This window comes from Anas platyrhynchos, chromosome 2, assembly GCF_047663525.1.
Source record: "Anas platyrhynchos isolate ZD024472 breed Pekin duck chromosome 2, IASCAAS_PekinDuck_T2T, whole genome shotgun sequence".
Classification (NCBI taxonomy): Eukaryota; Metazoa; Chordata; class Aves; order Anseriformes; family Anatidae; genus Anas; species Anas platyrhynchos.
In genome coordinates, this window is record NC_092588.1 from 60,638,100 (window position 1) to 60,661,286 (window position 23,187).

A 23,187-nucleotide genomic window follows, 5' to 3' on the forward strand; every position below is an offset into this window, starting at 1 on the left:
ATGCTTAATACCGTGAAGTGTACATGGACATTTGAACTACTTTTTCATAATCATATTTTTGGGAAAAAAATAAGGAATCTACTAAACCGTTACTTTGCAACATATTTTTCACTACAAGTATGGTAATTTAAAACTATTTTCAATAGTTCTTACCTTATTAGAGCTTAGATCACATTTTGAAGAAGAACCTAGAAGCCTGCATTACATGATCTCATTTGAAAGCTTCACTCATTTGTTCTGAGGACATAGAAATAAAGATGAGCTCATACTAGCACATGTGCTCTTAAGAGACATCACTGGGCTCCTGTGCTGTAACAAAATAAGGATAAAAGGAAGTATTAGCCTGGGGTCTTCCTTTGTTTTCTCCTGCTTTACCAATTTATATTCCTTTAAAATTAATTATGGGCTTCTCAAAGTAAAAGGTTATGAATCAGATCTTATGGGTTTTGCCACATACATGTATCCATTTTTTCAGATTTCGAGCCTAACTCCACATTAGCTCAGTCGCCACTTTAACATAATCACCTAATTATCTAAAATGGTATCAATCATATGCAATAAAATCACAAAAATAAGAAATACTATGTCACTCTAAACAAAAAAACAAGTGCTGAAAGTGTCTGAATAAGAGAAGAATAAATTCCTTAAGAAGTGCTGCTGTAATTTAATAAATCTTCTAGATGTATTTCACAGACCTTGTCTGTCTCTAATCGCTCTTTTATATTCCTTTATGTAACACTGCCAGATACTGAAAGCTTTCTTCACAGCTTACAGTGCAGACAGTGGTGTGGTTTTGTACATAAAGTACCAAACCACTTTCCCATAAGAGATCTGAAAATCTTACAGAAGGGTTCACATTTGAAAACCAAACTCTCAAAGTATGGAGAATAAAATAAGCAATGAGCACATATGACAGTCTCTTTGCAACATATAGTGATTTATCATATTCTGTGAAGAAAAAAAAAAAAAGAATGGTGTAATCTGACACATAACGTGGGTATTTCACAGCACATCACACCCAGCAAATGGCTTACGGAGCTGCATTTAGAAAAACCCCACAGATTCTGCCAGCAAAACTGTAACTTTTCTGAGTTGATCCTGCTTCTTGAATTTCTTTATAAACATGGTATATGTAGGTAGTACCATCTACATGGATGGAAATATAAACTACAACACCTAGCCCCTCTAGTTAGACAATAAAGCACAACAGTCATTCAGTCAAGAAGATTGCTTTGCCTACTCTACACGTGCTCGCACAGAACAACCACACAAAAAAACTTGCTCAAACCTTGCAACATACTTGAGACTTGCAATAAAAAGGTTCAAAACCAAACCTGACACAGGAAAAATGAAAAAATAACTAGCATTGCTAAGGTCTTGGCTCCCTGGGAGTTCAAAGAACCTGCTACTGGAGATTCCCAGGTGATCCCAAGAAGTTAACATGCATTACTTCATGAGATAAAACTTCCCCTTGGCCTCTTCCAGATCTGGCAAATAGAAGGAAAGCAAAAAAAAAGATTTTACTTCCAGAACCACAGATCTGGCACAACAGGTGAACACACCAGTGCACACCAGCCAGCCCCACAGGTGCACCAATGCACCAAGCAACCCACTGTCTTTATTAGTAGACAAGTTTGAAGCTTCAGGAAAGCAAACAAACAAACAAACCAAAACAACTTTCTTTCTCCACCATCACTATGCCTGAAGCCAGGGGATATCTGCTCTGTCTGGATATGGGCTTTAGGATCCATCCCAAGACTCCCTTTGTTCCATTACTGAACTTTCATATGATGAACACACAGACAAAACAGAGCTGAGGTGAGGATTTGACTGCTTCTCACATCTCATTCCCCTTCAACCCCTGACCTTCTCAGAATATTGTCACTGCTGGCAATCCTCTTGTTTTGCAGTTTCTACTAGACATACATATTTCATTAGATGTTTTACATTCTCAGACCTGCATTCACCCTTTTGCAATTACTGATTTCAACCCCTCTCCACTATTATCTCACAACTGTTATCTGTTGTGAAGTATTTTAAGCTCATCTGTATGAAACAGCCATGAACAAAACAAACTGCATTTCTCTAAATGTTTCCTAAAAAGTTCAATATAGTCAGATTAATTTTCTGCAAAATAAAATATGAAAGGCCTCCAATACAAATATAACTCCTCTGAAAAGTCATCTTATTCCACTGAAAATACCATACTCAAAAATAGAGACTCTTTCAAGAAAAATAGTGGGGGTAAAATGTCCCCGTCTCTTTTGTATTTGTGAAGTTTAAACTTTCTGTGTAGGTTTAAATCTCTTTCCACCTCCTCTCTTCTTTGTCAGCCAGAAGACTAACAGCACTGGGGTCCCAGTGATGAGAAATGACTCACCCACAAGTGCTGAGTCACAGTCACACTGAACACACTCTTACATCTTGATGGAGCATCAAATGCAATAGCTTCGCTTAGTCCTTTGAGTTTGCCGTAATTCCTATGATTCACTCAATTCCAAAACTTTGATTTCAGATGTCTTATTTTTACTCTCAATATATATGCAGTTGTATAATGCTTATACAACTCTTCAGACCATTTTTTTTGCAATTTTTCCATTAATTTCAAGTTATATCCCAAGCTTCAGAGACAAGGCGTGTCACTTAACAGGCCTAAAAGGCCTGTGCAGTGCACATTGGCTCTATTTGGAAATGCTGATCTTCCATTCTCTTGACACCTAAAAAGATTTCCAGCTGACATTTGAAGACATGTGCATTAGGACTTCATCCAGCCCTGACTCACATCAGCACCAACCTACTGCTGGCATAGAGGTGGTGCCTTTCTTTAGAAGGGCCCCTCATTCTGACAAGGTCAGACACGCAGAAGCGAGTGCTCAGTGCTGGTCAAACACATTATACCCTCTGTACAAAATGCTGAACAAGTCAATGCCAGAGTGACAGATTTCCAATTCTGTAGTCACTTTAGTTTGTTACCTTTTGTCCTATCTGAAAGCAGATAAAGCAAAATTACTTTGCCCAACTGTTTATCGAATTCTTTATATATAGAAGAAGCTACATTTGGCCAGAGCTCAACTAAGGTAATTAACTGATGTATTTCTTTCCACAGGAATTTACAGCAACGCTTTGTCTAATTACTCCTACCATTTCAGCCATAATCCTGAGAACTTCTCTAAAATGTTGCAGGCAGGCCAGGACAGGGGGATGAAGGAGACTCATCGTTGACAGAGGGAAAGGAAGACACAAATTTCTGATGACTACCACAATGCCATACCTACTGGAGGTAATTATCACCATACTGTTATTTATTTTTCTGTCTTCAGGCACAGTCTTTGTGTTTCCTCACTGTCCTTTTCTGTAGCAGCTACACTTAACCAGTAAGCCAGCATAAAACTTGTAATAACTCTGCTATGCTAAAGGCACCCAGTCAGTTAAGTACATCTGGAAAATATTCCCCTATGAAAACATACTGTGAGGAAGGCAGGGGTCAAACCTGTGGATTTCTAGGTACAAAACAGAATGTATATGCTTAGATATAATCCACAGAAATTCTACAATAAAGGTGGGATATCTTCACCCTTGCTGAGGGATAACTGCAGATTTAAAGCTTCTTTGGCCACCTATTCTGACCTTAGCAATATTCACTAACAGCATGAAAAAACAAAAAAGCCAACTGAAAAAGTGAACATTTGGCCTTTGGTCATACAAAATTAAGTTGCAGGCCACACCTTCTCCATAGGGTGCAGGTTCCCAAGCCCTCCTCCAGACATTTACACAGTGATACTACCTTTTTTTTTTAATCCTATCCAACCTTAGCTACAAGCCTTAGCTATAAAATTTTGCTGTTCTCCATTATGCGAATGCAGTATCACTAAATGAGATGCATTCTGATCCCAGTGACCAGGCTAACAAACCATGCAGGAACTGCTTTTTTCTGTAGGCACCTGAGGTTCAGCAAGCTATCCTGACACTATTGCTCTAGACATCCAAGATCTACTCCTAATACATGAAGCACAGCCACAAGGCAATTAGTTGCAGACCTTCCTCCCTCCCCTCAGGCTTAATTACTGCATGTGTGCATCAGTGAGACCACGAAGTAAAATGCCTCAAGAGAAGAAATAAGAGACCCACCCCTGAACAATTCATATCTTGGTATCAAAACACTCATCTTGTTCTGGGTGCTGGTCTGATTCAGGTAGAGGACAGACATGAATCCAGGCCTCAGACTGTGGTGAAGAGTTCTGTGTTGTGCAGAGAAGAAGCCACTTTGGCACTTGCAACTCCTTTTTAAAAGAAAAATTCCAGTTTATTCAAGAGCTGAAAAACTTCATTACAACAACACTACCATGAAGCTGTAGACATACAGATGTCAATTTTGGACATGCTGATTTTGTTTCCATCGAAAACACTACTTCACCAGGAAAACATCAACTACCTTTATCTAAAGCTACCACCTCCCTTGTTTATAAACACAAAACACATCTCCATCTCAAAAGAGACACACTTATATTTCTAGTCATCAGTGCCAGAAACTTTGGGGCAACCAGTTTCCTTTTCTGAAGCTCCAGTAAGACAAATGTTTGAAAGCTGCTACTGATTTAAAGAAGAAGAAAAACAAAACAAACAAAAAACCAAACAAAAAAAAAAAAAAAAAAAAAAAAAACAAAAAACCCACACCATTAACCAGCCAGATCTTGTCTGGAGATAAAGAAATGCATAGGATCAGGGCAAAAGTAGTAAACACTGTATCTATAACATACTTTTATATGGGTTCTGTTTATTTTTTCAAACTGTAAAAAGATACATTTTTAAACACTCAAATTCTATTTTTATCAGGGCTGTCTTGCTCATGCAGCTCAATGACCTTGATACACAGTGAAAGCCAATACAGTTGCTGAAGACTGATTTCAATAACTTTCTGGAAAGAGGCCAGGGCAAATTTTCTTTTGGCAGTCTCTATATCAAAGGCAACATTCAAGTACAGCAAAAGGAAGACAGAGAGTAGCTGCTCTTACCTGGTGTAAGAGATCTGCAGTTTGCTGCTGCCACCACAAACTTCATTGCAACATCTTTTCCGTGGGGAGTGTCTACATCCTACCTGTCACTTACCATGGCTATATGAAGGCTAGCAATGAAATACCACATTTCTATTCCTGCATCAAAATGTGCACAATTTGCTTAAATTTTGGTGTTTTTTTTTTTTTGTTTTTTGTTTTTTTTTTTAAGAAATAGAAGAATCTCACTTAAGAACGCTTGAATCTCTTTCCATTATAAGCAGGGGAAAGTGCTGCAGTGCTGCTGTCTCACTGCTACCAGTTTCATAAGAGTAAACAGTAAACATCCCCTAATTTAAATATAGACAAATAGCCAGCTACCAGAATATTATTATACTACCCCTGGACTCATCAAGATAAAACAAAGGAAAAAAAAAACCACTGATAATCTCTGCAAGTGTACCGTGATATTAGGCTGTATACACAAATAAAAGCCTTCTCAGTCAGCCTACAAATGTCTCCAGCCCTGAAGTGCTCCACTGGAATCCTCGGACTGCATTTCTCTGCACACAGTTTAAGCTCTATCTACAGGATGCCAAACAAATACATTCACAGGGACAGAGCATTTCTAAACAAATATCAAGACATGAACAAAAAGCGGACTTGAACCACTAGCTGAACAGAGCCAGTCCACCCTCTTCTGTGATAGCTCTGCTTATGACTCCTTTTAATGTCTCATGAGGAATTATTTAAAACATTAGGTTTTCATGTTTGTTCTCAGATTTTTATGTGAAATATTTACTCATAGCCAAGTAGACTATATTGTTTATTTGTCATTGGTCAAGCTGGGGCTGGAGAAGAGAAGGCTCTGGGGAAACCTCATTGCAAACTTTCAATACTTAAACAGGTCTTAAAAAAAGATGGAGAATGACTCTTTACTTGGGTAGATAATGATAGGACAAAGGGAAATGACCTTAAGCTAAAAGAGGAGAGATTTAGACTAGACATTAAGAGGAATTTCTTTGCTCAGAGGGTGGTGAGGCCCTGGCACAGGTTGCCCAGAGAAGCTGTGGATGCCCCATCCCCGGATGTGTTCAAGGCCAGGCTGGATGGAGCCTTGGCCAACCTGATCTAATGGGTGTCATCCCTGCCTATGGCAGGGGGGTTGGAGTTAGATGATTTTTAAAGTCTCTTCCAATCCAAGCCATTTTATGATATAGGTAGTGGTTTTCTATTCACTGGATGATGCTTGCAATGAAGCTTGAAGTAGGGAATCTTGCTAAAACTCTAGAGAGTAAAGCCTGGAAAGATCAATGTGCACCGGGCTGTTAGCAAACACACACACACACAAAAAAAAAAAAAGTATAAAAAGTATGTCCTTTAAGACACTTTTCAAGCTTGGCTTCAGAGCAGATTCCTTCAGGAAGAGGCCTCAACATACCCTCAAGCCACCTACATGGTTAAAGGTGATTATCATAATGAATACTAATTAATTATAAATTGTAACAATTTTTTCCCAATTACAGAAGCAGACAGTATCTAAAAGTTTTAAGGATTTACTTAATGACATGCTGGTAGCATAAAGTAGCCAAAGCTAGTACTTTCTTCATGAATCAATTTCGCGAGTATAACATCACACATATCCTTCATCGTATTTACTCACGCACACTCATCTTTCCTAACATAAGTACCTGAGATCAGCACTGAACTCCCCAAACATTACCACACATTCCATCAAGGACTGCATCGCTTTGGTTTTCAATAATATTTATATAGCATTCTCCCTTGACCTTCCCCCACCCCATCATAACCCCACTATTCCATCTTTTCTTCTTTTCCTACTTAGCTCAATTCTTGAATACACTCGTGGAACCATCTAATTCATTTTTATAACAGTGCCAATGAATCCTCCAAGTGCAGCTATACCACAAGCACTGAATCCCTCAAATCCAGCATATAAAAGTGTGCTTTTCCTCAAGAAATTCTAGACAGAAGGCAAAGGACCCCAAAATTTGCATCTTTATCAAGTTAAAATAATTGTTTTTCAGTACCAGATCCAAGATCCTAAAGCAATGTCTAGTAGTGGCTCCAGGTGAAAAACATAAAAATGGCTTGTAAATAACTGAAATAATCTACTGAGAGGGAAAGAAAGCAAATCAAGTTTTATCAAGTTTTTGAGGACTTAAAAAAAAAAAAAAAAAAAAAAGCATTTTGTAATAGAAAAAATTCAAGAAAAAGGAAAAAGAGGGGAGAAAAATGAAAAGACATACGCAGTATTTTACAGGCCTTCTAAAATTTTGAAGTTATCAAAGGCAGAAGATTGTTTATATAATATTTCTGGCCAAGCTGGAAGCTAAAAGCCCAAGAAGGAATTTAAGGTATTTTGTTTACATGAAATATCTACCTTAGTTTTGCATATCCAAGAGAATTATTTGAGTAAAAGACTAAAATAAATTTGTTGAAAATGCTTATAGGCCAATTTCAGTTTTCCTAACATCCCAGAAGAAACTGTTGATGTTTATGCCACCTCAGAGCACAAACAAGAAGGAGCTCTTCTAGCCATCTCCAAAAGCTGTAATGTATGCATTGTGTGAAAAGGAAGGACAAGAGATGATGTATAGTTAAAGTGTTGACATGTCACACAACGTATTTGTACAATCTTTCCAGAACTGTCACAGTATACAGAATCTTTACCATCAAAAAACTTCAGTAAAGCAGTACCATACTATCATGACAATGGGGCCAATCAGCTATTCTCACAACTACTTTGCAACCTGGAAGATGTGCATTAATGATGACAATTCTGCTGACAACGAGATACCGCTAGCAGGAAGAAATGTGTTGCAATGTTGCTCTCCAGCTGGGCTTCACAGACAGTGATGCTCCTGTGTTTTGTCGTACGTACAAGGTGCCATTGACTTCTCTGATCCAACTGCTTAACCAGAGTGAAAAAGCTGATGGAGGATTTCAGCTTTTTTTTTTTATCCACTTTGTTGCTATTGCTGTCATTTGTCTTCCACCTAGACATACTTGTTAGTCTGATAATACAGTGCTGTAATTACTAACAAATGGCCCGGCTCTGAAAGTTCTTATCTTACTGTAGTCAGATAGGGACAAAATATAACATCTTTATATAGCAACTGCTATAAACACACCAGAACTTCATATAAGAAATTCACAAATATTTGGGGTCTTTTTACATAAAGATACATATAGTCCTGCACATCACTTGCACTTCCTTCTTTCCTGCCGGATTTTTACTTTTTTCTGCACATCATCCCTCAGTAGATTATAGCAGGGAATAAAAAATCTTTCATCTTTTATGGACATGGTAAGGTAGCAAGAGAAAGGAATTTTGAGGTAGAAGTAACAGCTGTCAAAAAGAAGCTTTCATTTTTTTTTCAAAGTGAAAGCCCATCAACCATATTGGGTAAACAAAAAAAAAATGTCATTGTCTCATCTCTCTCATAATAAAATCAAAGTGCTGGAAAAGTTTCTGAAGACGGAGTGTGTCCTCAGGCTGGATTATTCACATTTAAAGCGGAATGTATCGTATGGCTAGTTCAATCCACTTACAATATGTAATCATTTCACACAAGTCAGAATTCAGTTATGTAAAATTAGTGATATAGAATGGAAAGCCCCAACAGAAATAGGAGTTAGACAATTAATTCTGGAACAGGACTAACTCTCACATTTCTGAAGGCTAAACAAAATATTTGATAGAGATGACAGGTATTTTTCATTCCAAAGTAGCTTCCAAGGTTTTCTTCCTCCAGCATTACTCCTTTTTTCTCTAACCTTCTCCATGAAAAACAGAACTTGCCTTTCTGAGGTGATTAAGAAATGCATTCTGTCCACTAAAAAGACTTGGGGCATTCCCACCCCCTCTTCATCTTTGTCTGGAGCAGGAGAAACAGTTTGACAGGGAGGAAAAAAAAAAAAAAAAAAAAAGACACAGGACGCTAGAGATTTGTTTCTATTTAGCCTAGACTGACCCCAAATTCCTTCTTGTATTTTTTATTTACAAGAAACAACTTAAAACAGAAAGCAGTAATTTTGCAGAAATATACAGACCCAAAAGCTATACATTTTGTCTCAAAATCTAACAGAGAAAGAGACAGAAAGAAAGACAGAAGGAAAAGGATTTTCCCTCCTCACAAGATTTCCCCTCAAATTTCCTCATCCCAGCCAGTGAAATCAACTGGATTTAGATCAGCTCTAACACTGCCATATGCAACCACACAAGAGGCTCAGTTCACCCTAGCTTAGAGATAATCATTAAGCTACTGCAGCTTTCCACACAAACAGAAAGTAGGACTGGCTTTGGAGAAGAATCAAATCAGAGAAAACCCCCCTGTTTAAATGAGAGCCTTCAGATGAACTCAATTTTGTCAGCACCATGAAAGAGGCATTCTCACAGTTGATAAAGAAGATGGATCTATTCCCATTCTGTGTTGCAGAAGAATTAACTGTTGAAATCTCAGCCTATGCCAGTCCACCCCATCTGTTCATACTCACTACAGAAGGACATATACAGTGAAATCAGGGAGGGGAAAAAGGGTATTCACACAGGCCATCCTTTGAAGAAGAGAGGATAAGATAAAGATTTTTTTTTATGCCTCTAGGCTACAACACAAGTTAGGATTGGCCTCTAATGCTTTATTTATCATATAGGTCATTAAGATCTTTGAGAGATTTTGCTGTCCATGTAACCCCTAGACTAAAGCAAATCCTCAAAAAATGGCACTCGTTATCCGAGGTCCAGACAGCATCTAAGCTCAGAAGAGAATGCAAACAGTCTTGTCTGCTTTGGCTTTCTGAAGATTATCTGTACCTCTTAGCAGAAGCAGCTGGGCCCTCCATTCACAATAAGTACTATCTTTTGTGGAAATCCATAGAAAGGATCATGAGTGGCTTCTCCCCATGGAGGCTTCTCCTTCTGGCTCTGGCCACCATCCAGCAGCTTCCCTGAGCTGTGAAGGGAACTTACCTGAAGAAATGCCCCTCTCCTCATGAGACCTGGAGAAGCCAGTTTGATCAACAGAATGACTATGCAACCTACCTCTAGAAGCCTGACATAAGCATGCTTCCTCAGTAAGACAAATCAAGACTGCTTTCCCTGGAGATAATCTTCCTGAAGACATGCAGCAGTGAATGACTTTGCACAAGCTGTCATACGGGGGGTCCAGAGGCGTAATTTGCGGACAAATGCACTACTATAAAAGCATAATTATGTCTACTGTATACATACTTTGAATTAAGTCTGCCCATTCCTAGGCAACTCAGTCTAATAAACAGCTCATAAACATCATACAGGATCTACCTCATTGTTTTGTTTATTTGTTCAGCTTGTCTTTCAAACCACAAAATACTTGAGCTACCTGAAAAATATTTGAGGAAACAACACATTGCTCACTGTAACTGAGTAGTCTTAAGTTCATATAAAGTTGGTCCTGTCCTGGTATTATCAATAACAGAGCTTTCTTTTTTTCTTTTTTAAATGTTTACCTCTAAAATATACAAATGATTTTGCCATTTTGTAAGCCAGTATCAATGTATTTTTCTCTTCCTCGGTGAACTTAGCCTCCATCAGATAAAGAAGGTTCTCCTAAAAGAGTTCTATCTCGTAGCCTGAGCAATTAATCATCTTTGTAACACAGCAGACAGCAGAAAAAGTCAGAGTCAAATAATGTACTTCATAAAAGCAAACCATCAAACCATATGTTTTACTGTTTCTCTCTTTAGAAAATAAAGGAAAAAAAAAAGCTAAAAATAATACTGATGAACTCTGAAACAGTCCATTTTCAAAGCTTTACCCAACTGGAAAGATATACCTTATGGTTAATAAATTAAAATTCAATAAATAGAAAGATGAACTGTTTAAAAGTCATAGTTTGCACACCAATTTCTTAAAAAGATATACTGAGCAAGGGCATATGACCCAATATATACTTCCATAAAAATATCACTGTTGCTTGCATTGGTACCAAATATTGAAAAGCAGTTTTCAAAAATAAAAATAATCAAGAGATCCAACCAGTAACCCAAAACAAGCAAACAAACCACATTATTACAGTTGTACTATGCAAGCTAACCAACTCAAGCTGCTCAATGAGAAGCTATACAGAAAAGACCAGCATTGCTATTTAATAGCTGACATGGACCATTGAGTAGGCAAAGCATCTATGTTCTGCAGTGCGAAAACTGCTTGCCTGGGACAGATCTATTAGGCTGAACAGCTTCACTGATAGGGACAGAATGATAGACATGACAGTACCACCAAGGATATTAGATCATAAAGGAATGAAACTAAGAGATTACTGTAGTAACTGATGGACTGTTAAGGCCTGGCAAGTCTATTATTTTTTCCACTCCTGATTTCCTCACATTGTCATTCTACTGCTAATTGCCTAATTAAAAGAACCGTGTGAGCTTAACAGCACATCTACTTCTCATGGAGAGCTGAGAAGATTCAAGATTAAGAACGTATTGCCACTTTTGGAACAATGACAGAAGCAACATTAACAAAAACAAAAACAAAACAAAACAGAAAAACTTTTTTTGGTTAAAAGCTCACTAAGTTCTCTGAGAACATCAGGTTCACAACCTGTTAATATAGAGAGTACTTGCAAGTTACCCCCAGATGTCAAGCAAACACAGCACACAATGAAATGCATGTTTTACAATCCCAATATAAGATGGAAGGAGCTAAGACTTCAGGAAGTAGTAGTAGGCAATTCATCTGTCATTTTAGGTATTACAAACCATGATTCACAATGTCAGCATATAGGTGCAAGCTTTTACTAAGCAGCTTGCAAACAACTGTCAAGGAAGTTTTGAGGTGGCATGGTTTACTGAGAGGCTTGGGATGCAGGCAGCACTCTTAATGGGTAGCAGAGACCAAGAATCCTGAAAGCAAGATTAGTTCACAAATATAAAATGGGAGCACAATGTGGTGCACTGCCTGGACTTTAAACACAGAATTTGTTAACTGAAGAGCTGGGATAGACAATGCCTCACAGATGAACCACGAAAAGCTTTCTATTTTGAACCTCTTTTTCCTAGCAAGTTGGCTCTTCTAAAGCAGATTAACTTTCTTAAAATAAAATAAATAAAGTATTTTATTCCTAGCTACTTCATGCCAAAATGATATGAGTTTATTCATCAAGATTTAACTACTTTACCATATACTACTGATACAGAGTTGCTTAATTTTCAAATGTTCAATTAGCAGCACTTTATATCAGTGGTCTTTTTAAAAGCAAAGCAATAATTCAGTATTTCTAGAGAGAACAGCTTGTAATACAGATGCTTCACCTGGCGCATAAAATTGACCCATGCAACTTCTAATTACTTTTTTAAATAGTGGCCTTAGTGTTGAGCAAAATAAGTAACCAATCAGGACAGTTAAAATTTTTCTTTTAGCCAAAATTACAGAAATGCACCCATTTTACCTCCTACTGTTCCCTTCTATTTCCAATTTCCTCTCTCGTTTGCCATGCTTCCAAAACACATAGTCAGCACTACCCACAGAGTTATTCAAACAAACAAAACCACAGCAGTGGGACAGTTATTGATCCCATCTCTACAAGTTTTAGATTGTGCTCAAGCACCAAAAAAACCCTGTTTTTACTTCAATTGCTCTATGGTCAATAGGATTATACCATACTTCACAGGCTGCAGGATTGATGCAGGTCATCATAAAATATTTTGTTGAATTTCTTACATGGTGTGAGGTTTTTTCATTATGTTATCATAAAGTCATTAATTTGAGTGCATATCCATGTGAATAAATGGTCAATTAATATGTGGGAACTACAGTTTCATCTTTATAGAGTCTCAGAGTTAGACACACTACCTTTACTTCTGTCAACTTAAGACTTTAAAGAAAATCTTTACAACAACTTCAGTTTAATGAGGTTCATCATTACTGTTGTTTACAAGGTCAGATTCTGGAATACTGCAGAAGTTTTAGCACTTCATAGTGCCGTCTAATACTTTTGAGTCATATTGCAGAAGCTAATCCTTCCAACCAAATGTTTCTAGGCATAGCCTCTAGGAGCCAAGCTAAAAATCTGGTCTTTATCAATTTAATCATGTTGAAAAAAATTTTTACATCCAATTTTTACAGCTCCTCCAAGGAATATAGAAGTTCTCTGACAATACTCAAATTAACCACAGTCTGTTAGTCCTTAAAGTATGTGAATCTCCAATTTAAAAAACAACTAAGTTGCAGCATGCTTGTCTCAGAAAGGTCAAGCAGAAGGTGCAGTTGGAAAGCTCCATAAAGTTTTCTCCAAGTATGAGAAACTATTTTCATCATATTACTCATCTGTGCTATAGAGGGTACAGAGGATTTAACCTAACAGCACATATAACCATTGAGCAGAATAACTGCAAATTTACTTCCAAACTCATAATATGGAATATTACAAGTAATAGTTTCCACTATATTCTACAGCTGAGATTATCAGGTGACAAAATTTAACGTACTTGAAGAAAATAACAAATAAAACCATTCAGCTCGTTTGTCTCACAAGCCAAAAAGCTTGTCAGAAATCACAAAACTCAAAATTTGTTCAGTCTAAAGTCTCCACAGTATATTTTTACTAACTGCACCATCTACTGGCAGAATCTTGCAATTGTTTTTCAATCGATTCTTCCTCCACAAGTTTTGATACTTCAGTGGTTCTCCATCATCTAATAACCTTTGAAAGATCACAGGCAATTTCTGTGAGGTTCATAAAAGGCAACAAGAAAAGCAAATCTATTTTCAGACTTAAATTAGCAATTAGTGCGTCTTCACCTCTACTGGAAAACGGTACCTACACCAAAGAAAACTAAAAGCACTGTCCTAGTTCAATTATTAAAATAGCTTTAGTAGTGCCTTTCCCCCAGCAAGACTCCACCCCAAAACAAACAAACAAACAAAAAAAATAATTTAAAAGATCCAGAAGACACTTAAATATTTCTACAGATTTGTTTAGTATAACATCTTTGATCTATGTTGTATGTCCATCAAGGAAGTAGGACCACAATAATGAAGCTTTGAAAAAGAACTGCGTGAAAAGAAATAATCTAGATGGTGAACACAATAACTGGAATAGACAAGGAAGATATTACTGTTCTTATTTCTGCTCTTTCATGCATTTTAAGTTTACAACTCATACTCATACCAGAGCAGGAAAGTTAAGCAAATAAGTCATCTGTGTACCATCTAGACTATAAACATCAACGAGTACATACATTACACAGCAGCACTATAGCAGTAACATATCAACGACAGGCTTTCCCCAAATAAAACAGTATTTATTTGCCAGTATTTTACAGTTTTTTAAAAAGTTTAGTAATGCAGACTGGATGTGTCTTAAACTGTATAGCAAAAGGAACAGCAAGAAATATACATTTCGTGTTCAGAAACACTCACTGAATGTACTAAGCTTCTCCTTTCATTTTTATAAGATCATTTGCACCCACTTCTGTCCTTAACCATACTATGGTCTTAAAGTCTTCCCCTGCAATTCTTTGCTGAAGAAAAAAAAAAAAAAAAAACAAACAAAAAACCAACACTGGAACAGTGCTGACATCCAAGAAATGCTGGCTTCTAATAGTGTGCTGCATTGCAGCTTGCTCTAGGTACCTTGCAAGGATACTTGAATACTTTCCCTACTTCCCACAAAGCTTCCACACCAGGTGTTGATCATGAAGACCACACCTTTGCATATATTAAAGGGCCAAAATGTAAGAATCACATGCAAATGTAGAGAGCAACTTGTCAGCGTCATGTGTAAGGAATGAAATTCAGAAATTGCTGCATCTCCCTTTGAAGTTTTAGCCATCAATCTCAACAAAATACAAGGCTAGATAAATTACCATCCCTATTCAGAACAGCAACATCTATATTCTTCAAAAACCACATTACTAATGGACTGTTTTTATCCCAGAATAAGGGACTAAATATTCTTAACACACACCAATTTCTATGAAATTACTATAAGATCTACTCCAACCCACACAAGAATCTATTTGTATCCTCACTGCAGCTTTGGCAGTACATCAATTACTTTGACAATCCATACAACTGTAAGAATATGTATAAACCTTGATCCAAAGATGAAATACTGCTTTCATTAGCTTTAAATAGCATTAGATAAGCAAACCTGCCAGCTATATTAGGACACTTCACTCTTTTATTATGTTCTACAGGAACCACCTCCTCCCCTTCACCTCTGTCCGTTTTGTAGCTTACAGCAATACACTGGGGGATACACAGAACTCAAAAGCTGCAGCAGACTGTGACAATTCCATGTGTTAGCCATGCTAACTATTTACTCAGGAAGTCTTTTATTCAAATTTAACAGCTTGCAAACATTCACTGCCCATTTGTCAGATAAAGTGGTGATCTTCCGTTCTGCATAAATTCAAAAAGTAGATACTTGCAGACAGATAATCATAGGTATAGCCTATAGCATACCATCACTCCACCAGAACACTCTTCTGACCTGTAATGAGACAGGAACCAGTGTCAGAAATTTACTGCCTTATGATTTAAAAAGGCCCCGGGGGAAAGGAGGCACCACATACCTCTCAGTTTTCACTTCTTCTAACTAGAGATTATTTCTGATGTTTCCATGAGACACTGTTCTGAAATATTCAGTGACTAAATAAATCATTTGTGCCATTTGTCTTTGCCCTTTCTACTTGTGCAGCTAAGTAATTTGTCCTCCTGAAAAATGTAAAGCTGTCTTAAGGATTTCTCAAGATTATATGTGACCTACTACACATTCCCTGAATGACACTAGATGTCCCAACAGTAGAGTTCAGAATTTGGCTCTGCAGCTTCTGTCTGCTGCCACTTCTCCCAAACTTTCCAGTGTTATCCTAATTAGAGTCAAAGAGACTACTTTGTCCTTGTCACAGCTCTGGAACTCCTACTACCCTGGAAAGGTTTTCCTTATTGTAAAGAGTAGCAAACCTTCAGAAAAGAGTAACACCCAGCTCTCTACCACTACCAATTTGGGAACCACTACCCTTAAAGGTTGAAGTATGAGTCTACTTCTGTTGTCAGCTCTGCATCTCCGCTGCCACCTCTGGAGAACCTTCATTGTTTTGTCTGGGGTCTTTAACTACTTCCCTGACTCTCCAGGCCTTCATATTGCCAGAACTATTCTCCTTTGCAAAGCACATCTGCACAGTGTATGTCAAAGCTAGCTGGAATGTAAAAAAAAAAATAATAAATAAAAATAAAAAACTGTCAACAAGAAGTCAAAGATTCCAGATGCAGAGTTTTTATCTCTCTGACATAACCAAATATTCAAACAGTCTAATTTGGAAGGCAGGTTAATATAGTTCCCATGAAACAGCATTAAAAAAAAAAAAAAAAAAAAAGTTAATCCTACCTTTCAAGAATTGCAGAGAATTTTGACAATACACGATTATAAACTGAAAGGACTTTCTATTGTTATTACACCATGAATACTACAAAAAAAAAAAAAATACAGATATTGCAGTAAGATCATTAAAGATAATAAGACTACCTACAAATACTGTCCAGCAAATACATATTTAAAGATTATCTAAGAATAAAAGATTGACAGAATGAGAGATAAAGGAAAGAAAGGAGGAAAAACCACAAAACAATATTTATGGCAATTCCCTTGATCCAGGAGTATATCATTACACTTTTATAATAAAGTAGCATTTTCACAATGCATTTATACCACAGAGTGGGAATAATTTCACTAGAAAATCACAGGCTTGTCTCGCTGGGCTTGAGCAAAACAGAAAGAACTTTTATCTAAATACTTACTGGCACAATATTTCTGCATTAAGATAACTCCTTCTAACTTCTTAAACGAGTCTTACATCAAAATCCACGTACATGTATAAATTAGGAACTGGAAGAACATATCTTTTCCTACAGTCTTGAGAGAAGAAACCATCATTTGCGAAGTGCACACTCCAAGTGCAAGTAACATTAACTTCTGCTTGCTTTCACCTAACCTCCATTGGTCTTGGGAAGCAGATGCTCAATCTTCCTCTGCATAAAAATCAAGTAGTACAGAAAACTGTAGAAAAGAAAGAAGTAATAAGCCTATCTAGGTTTAAGTTTCACTAAAACATTAGCAGACACTTGCTATAGATGTGTAAATTATTCCAGCATAATAAGCCTCTTGCTAGTACCTCTACCATTATGGTTTCATTAATTTGAAACATTTATCCTAGATGTGTTACTATTCCCTCTGAGCCTAGAAGAACTTAGAAAGCTCTTATTAGCTTATTCAACACTCAGCAGCACAGAGAAAGGACTGAAGACAGGGAGCAGGAAGCATGGGACTACTCCACAAGGGAAGCCAAGCTGTGGCCACAGGCCCTGAGCAGAGCCAGGTTGATGACAGTAGCTCCTGCTACTGTTATCACTGTCCACAGGGGCTACTGTCCATCACGCGAGGCAAGGTAGGGTTGGGACAAGGGTCAAACCGCAACATCCAGTCACCAGGTCAGGCCAGCTACAGCCAGGGCTACTGGTCTGTACTGCAGGTCTAGGTCCAAGCTCTGACTGGAGCTCCTCACCATGGATGGAGACCCCACGTGAGGCTGGTCAGGATGATCAGTGCTCTCATGTGCCCTCTAGGCCCTGATAGTAGACACACATTGCAAAGGGATGATGCCAGAACATCATAGAATCATCTAGGTTGGAAAAGACCTCCAAGATCACTGCGTCCAACCTCTGACCTAACACTAACCAGTCCTCCACTAAACCATATCACTAAGCTCTAAATCTAAACATCTTTTAAAGACCTCCAGGGATGGTGACTCATCAACCAAACTTGGAAAGAAACATGACTGTAGTCTAGTAGGCTAGTTAAAAATGCCTTTAAGTTAGCCACTTGTTTTTTAATCATTCAACTGATACTAGTTCCTGATGGCTAAGGAATTTGAATGAAAGCTTATGTGAACAAAATCCAAAAGACCAGAACCAAATACATATTTGTATATACAACCTAAACTCTTCTTTGTCTGCAAATGACTTATTAGTGCTTAGTTAGATCCTTCCATCTTTTCTCTTCCTACAGGTTTCCACACAACACCTACCCGACATGTCATCTCCTTGACCAAATGGGGGAGCAAGTGGTGTAAGGATGCAAAAGCTAGCTGCAAACTGAATGTATAAAGAGCAACTTATCCATGATCCTGCACATGATTTAGCCAACTGAATTCAATTCAAATCCACTGCCATAATTTAGACCAAGCAACTTCTAACAAATACATGGAAACAAGACTGCCCAGAACTGATATTTCACAATACTAAAAAGCATTTTAAGAATTCTTATTTCATAGTGTGGAAGAATTATCTGGGGCACGTCAAAACGAGCTGACATTCAGGGAGATTATCCCAGCCCTACCTGGTGTATGAATCACACACTTCTTTGCCTTATCTGCAGATGCCAGCATCTGCACCTTATTTTCAACACAATTTTAACTGTAATTGCCTTGTAAATCTGGAATAAATCCAGTGAAGTTAATGAACGTGATTCAGATTTTTATCAGTTTGAGAGTAGTTTGGGCCTTTAGTAGACAAATGGACCACAGACTGTGAAACCAGCATATTGAGAATGAGAAAGTCCATTTGTTTAAGGACAAGGATGAAAATAAACATGAACAGCTGTCTCTGTCACTAGGCAGTCCATCTAAATGAGGCAAGGTTCCAACTGGAAAGAGTTACACAAACATATTATAGCGCATATGAAAGCACTAAAAGTTTCAGAGGCAGCTTTACTTTTGATGTTTCCTGAACTGTAGGATCTACTTTGCAAAATTGAAGCCTGTTTGCAAAACAGAATCCATAACTTTATATTTATTTGAGTGGGTGCTTAAATTTTGAGGACTTCTTTCCTCTCCCTACTTAAGTAAATCAAAAGATATGAACTTAAATTAGACATACCAGGAGAAAGCTACTTTAATATGAAGGAATGCTGGGGTCACAAGAGATAGAGCAAATGTGTCTAGGGGTGAGCATGAAAGGGGAGATTCTCACACTTCTATAGAAACAGCATGACTTGCAGAAGTCAGTGCACAGTTACAGCTTTACTGGGATTGAGAATTAGCTCCCACGGAGGTGCAGAAGAAGGTCTCTAGGAAAGGTGGGGTGGGCAGGCATGTAGGAGTCACACTGCAAAAGGGTGTCTTGAGTGGATTCAGCTTTATCTTGGGACATGAAAGGAAGTACTTCAGAGTTTGTGGGTAAGAACCAAAGACCACACCAGCACAAGTGATGTTGCAGTAGGTGTCTGCTACAGATTTGATCTACCAGAGCAAGCAGATGAAGCCTTCTTTAGGCAGCAGGAAAAAGCCTCAATCACAGGCACTGGTACTCTCAGATGACTTTAACCACTTCAACATCTGCTGGGAAGCCAATGCCACGGGACACAATCCAGAAGACTTCTAGATTTCCTGATGCAGGTGATCAGCAAACCAACCAGAGAAGGTGCTCTGTTGGATCTCCTATCCACAGACAAGGAAAAGCTTGATGATATAAAGGGCAAGGGCTGTGTTGGTAGCACTGACCACAAGACTGCAAAGTTTAAGATCCCAAGATGAGTGAGCAAGAGAAAAGAAAAAAATAACACACACAGAATTAAAAACCCGGTCTTCAGAAAAACTGTGTTCGGCTTGTAAAAGTACCTGTTTGACAGGATCCTGTAAAGAACTGCCCTGGGAGGTGAAGGGGACCAGGAAAGATGGATAATTTGCAAGGACAACCTCCTCTGAGCAGTGGTTGTCCCTTCTGCCCCTTCCAGTGGGCAGAAGACAAGCACTGCAGAAGACCAGTATGGATGAACTTGGAGCTACTGACTGAGATCAAGGAAGTACACAGAAGGCTCAGCATTATTTAGCACCTACCACCCACAGAGATCCTGGTACCTAGTTCCTAAACACTTAAAAGTGTAATTATAAAAATAATATCTCTCTACAAGAGGTTTGTGAAGTTAGCAGTCTAACAATGTTCCTATCATATTCAGAGCTATCCATATAGTTGTACCATCCTCTTCATTCAGGTAAACACACTAGCAGAAACCGTGTTCCAGAGGGACTATTACAGTAACAGCTTCTTCAATTTTCAGTTTTTACAGAAATTTCAAGCAGACATAGCTGATGTATGTTTTCAATGATAACCAGTCAATGGCCTTGAGCACAAAAATCTCCAAAGAAAAAATCTCCTGTGCCCTGTTAAGTGATTTTATAGTAGAGACAGAATTACTCACATGAAGTGCAAGCGCTGCCACCTCTCAGATGTAGTCTTATGTCCTCATCCTCCCATCCCTAATGCCTGCTTGCTCTTTGCCACTTAGCCTATTTTAAATCCAGAAGAATAAGGCAATAATTCACTTCAGTTATGACCCACAAATATTGTAACACAAGCAATCCATATCCAGCCTGTAAAACCAGACTGGAACAGCAGTTAACAGTAATTTTAACATTCTCAAAAATTCACATTAAAGGCTGAGAAACTCATTTAGCACAGTGGTTTTACTTGAATGTTTAAGTGTTCTGTCTTGCAGGAAGTAACTGTCCTGTCTGGGCAGCTCAGCAGCTTAAAATAACTTGTGTCTGTACATGGAAACTAATAAAAGAAAATCTCTGGAAATTTTCTAGAATTTCAACCACCACAATGTCAAGTGTCAAGCTATTATAAAGAAGTCCACAGTTCTGTTTGCTGTAAAGTAGTGACAAAACTGGATACAACAGCTTTGAAGCCCACTAACCAGCATCAATCGTGGGTGTCATTATCAGCTGAGAAGAGCTCAGCGTGCTTGTGGCATGACCCTGAGATATTCATGCTGAGGCACAGCTCAGAACTGCAGCAGTCTGTCACAGGAGCTCTGATTGCAGATTTTGTTTGGGGGCGATTTCATCTTCTTGCAGATATCTTTTCACATTGTACCAAGGAAAGAAAGAAGAGCACAATGCAGCAGTGGATGCCTGAAATCTTCTGCAGCTGAAAAAAACTAGAAGAAAAGCAGCAATCCTAACAGCAAACTGTTGGTAAGGATCACACAATACATGCAGTTTGGTCACTGCCACTGGTGGCTGTCCTCTCCCAGCTAATGCTGGGACACTGCATTGAGCAACACATTTCCCAGGCATTTAGGAAGATGAGAAGTAGCTAAGCATGCATAGGGGCATACTGCAGTAGCTAAGAACAATGAACAATTTCTTTTCCTCTTTGCTCATTGAATCATTCATTCAGTTATCTCCAGTATGCATTAGCAGTGCCCAAGGAACAGAAGCAGAGTACAAGCAACACACACAAAGCTCTTATCTGCTAAAAGTTGTCAAATTTCAAATAAGATAGATGAAATACCAGTGATCTTAGGGTAATGCAGCTCATTGAATTAATTGCTAGACTTCTGAATGTTTTAGAAGCTATTAAAAAAGCAAGAAAATGTTCCACTACCTCAATAAGCTTTGGAACAAGACCCCAAATCATTGAATACTCACGAGATTTACCTTTGCTTAATTATTCCTATTCAATTACTCAAGACTCCCTAAGCTTCACGAAGAAAAAAAAATGTCTTCACAGCAAAATTCAGCATATGTTTTTGTTCTGCAGTCCATGCTGTGCTCGTCTAGTTTGCCGGGTATCACAAGTACAGCATCTTAGGTCATTCAGTGCAACAAGTTCTCTGAGCCAGTGTGATGCTCATTGAAGCTTTTCAGTAAGAAATAAAATAAAAATAAAAAATAATAATAAAAAAGCAGACAGACATGCATGACTCCCACCAAGAAAGCACCAAGGTTTTGCAGTCAAGGAAAAACAACTGCATAAGGAGAGATTAATTTTAAGTATTTGCAGTGCATTCTGCAGGTATTGTAGATTTGAAACATCAGTATCCCATTGGAAGTAATTTCACAAGCCATGAGAAGATGAAAAAGGAATCACAAACCAAGCACTGTCATTTGTTGACAAAACAGACAATAGCTGCTCTGATGGATAAATAATAAACTTACCAGAACATTAGCAGATCATCATTCATCCCAAGCATCCTCAGTAAGCCACACACAAATTATAACCTACGTATACAACTATCACCCAACATACCCAACTATATAAACAAAACTATGCATCTCTACACCACATGCATATGCACACACACAGACATTCCCTTTCGTAAAATTAAATCCACTGAAACGGTCACCAACACAGCAAATACTTAATAACACACACTTTTCTTGCATATTGAATCCACTTTCTCCAAGAGCTGCCAGATTCACTCCATGTTCACTCAGCAGTATGTGAACCCTGCTGCTTGAATGGGTTTGAGCGAGTCAGAAAAGAATCTGTCCAGCTACCGTCCTACTCCATAGACAGCACAGTGCTTATTCTGGAGCATTTCAGCATGAGATGGGCCAAGTATCTTCCAAATCTTAGCCAAGAAATCTGCACAAAGAAGCTATATTAAGTGGTATTTATCTTTTCCAATTCATTCCAACTGCAGGGAGATACAAGCATCTGTGTTTCTCAGACCAAACCAAGACAATGTGACACAGAGTAGCAGCATTCCCTCTGACTGGGAGAACCCCTGTATCTTAATAGCCACAGACAGCTATGAAATTCAGTGAAGTAAGACATGTATTTAGTTCTGCCATGATGGTCTAATTTATCCTCACTTGTCCAGAACATAACCAAGTTCAAATCTTCTCAGTTCTTTCCAGTAAATTAGATACAGATCCTTTCCCCATAGAAGTATCACAAACACAGTGGTTTACAAAGTCTCCCACATGCCTTTGAATGGCCACCTTTCAGAACACTTAATTTTCACTTTCTAAATGATTTAACTCAACTTTAAAAAGCTTGTGAGTATATTTAGATACTTGGTCAAGAAATATGAAAACTATACTTAGAAGAGGAAACACTAAGAAGAAAGTCAGTGAACATGACACCGAAAAAAAGCATTTTCAAAACTATATTACTGTAGTCCACATCAAGAAGTGTGACTGTGTGACTAGAGGGAAGAACATGATTTGTAAGAAATCTTATCATTCTGGAGCTCTGATAGAGTTTTCTGCTTTATGTAATAGAAATAGATGGATTGGAAGCATTTATCAAGTGTCAGGCAGCTATTCAAAGATCTGTTGTCAGACTTCTGTTCTCTGAGCAGACAGAATAAACCAAAAGTAACAACTGAAA

The 23,187-nt window shown here is 38.0% G+C and overlaps 1 long non-coding RNA gene across 14 annotated transcripts in view; it reads right to left on the reverse strand.

Moving 5' to 3' along the window:
• The window catches only part of LOC119716136 (uncharacterized), a 150,493-nt gene that overhangs the window by 99,084 nt on the left and 28,222 nt on the right, over window positions 1–23,187 (reverse strand). For all 14 annotated transcript variants that reach the window (XR_011807620.1, XR_011807615.1, XR_011807609.1 and 11 more), the window contains one exon: window positions 154–309. This is a non-coding gene — a long non-coding RNA (uncharacterized lncRNA). The remainder of the gene's footprint in view (window positions 1–153; window positions 310–23,187) is intronic.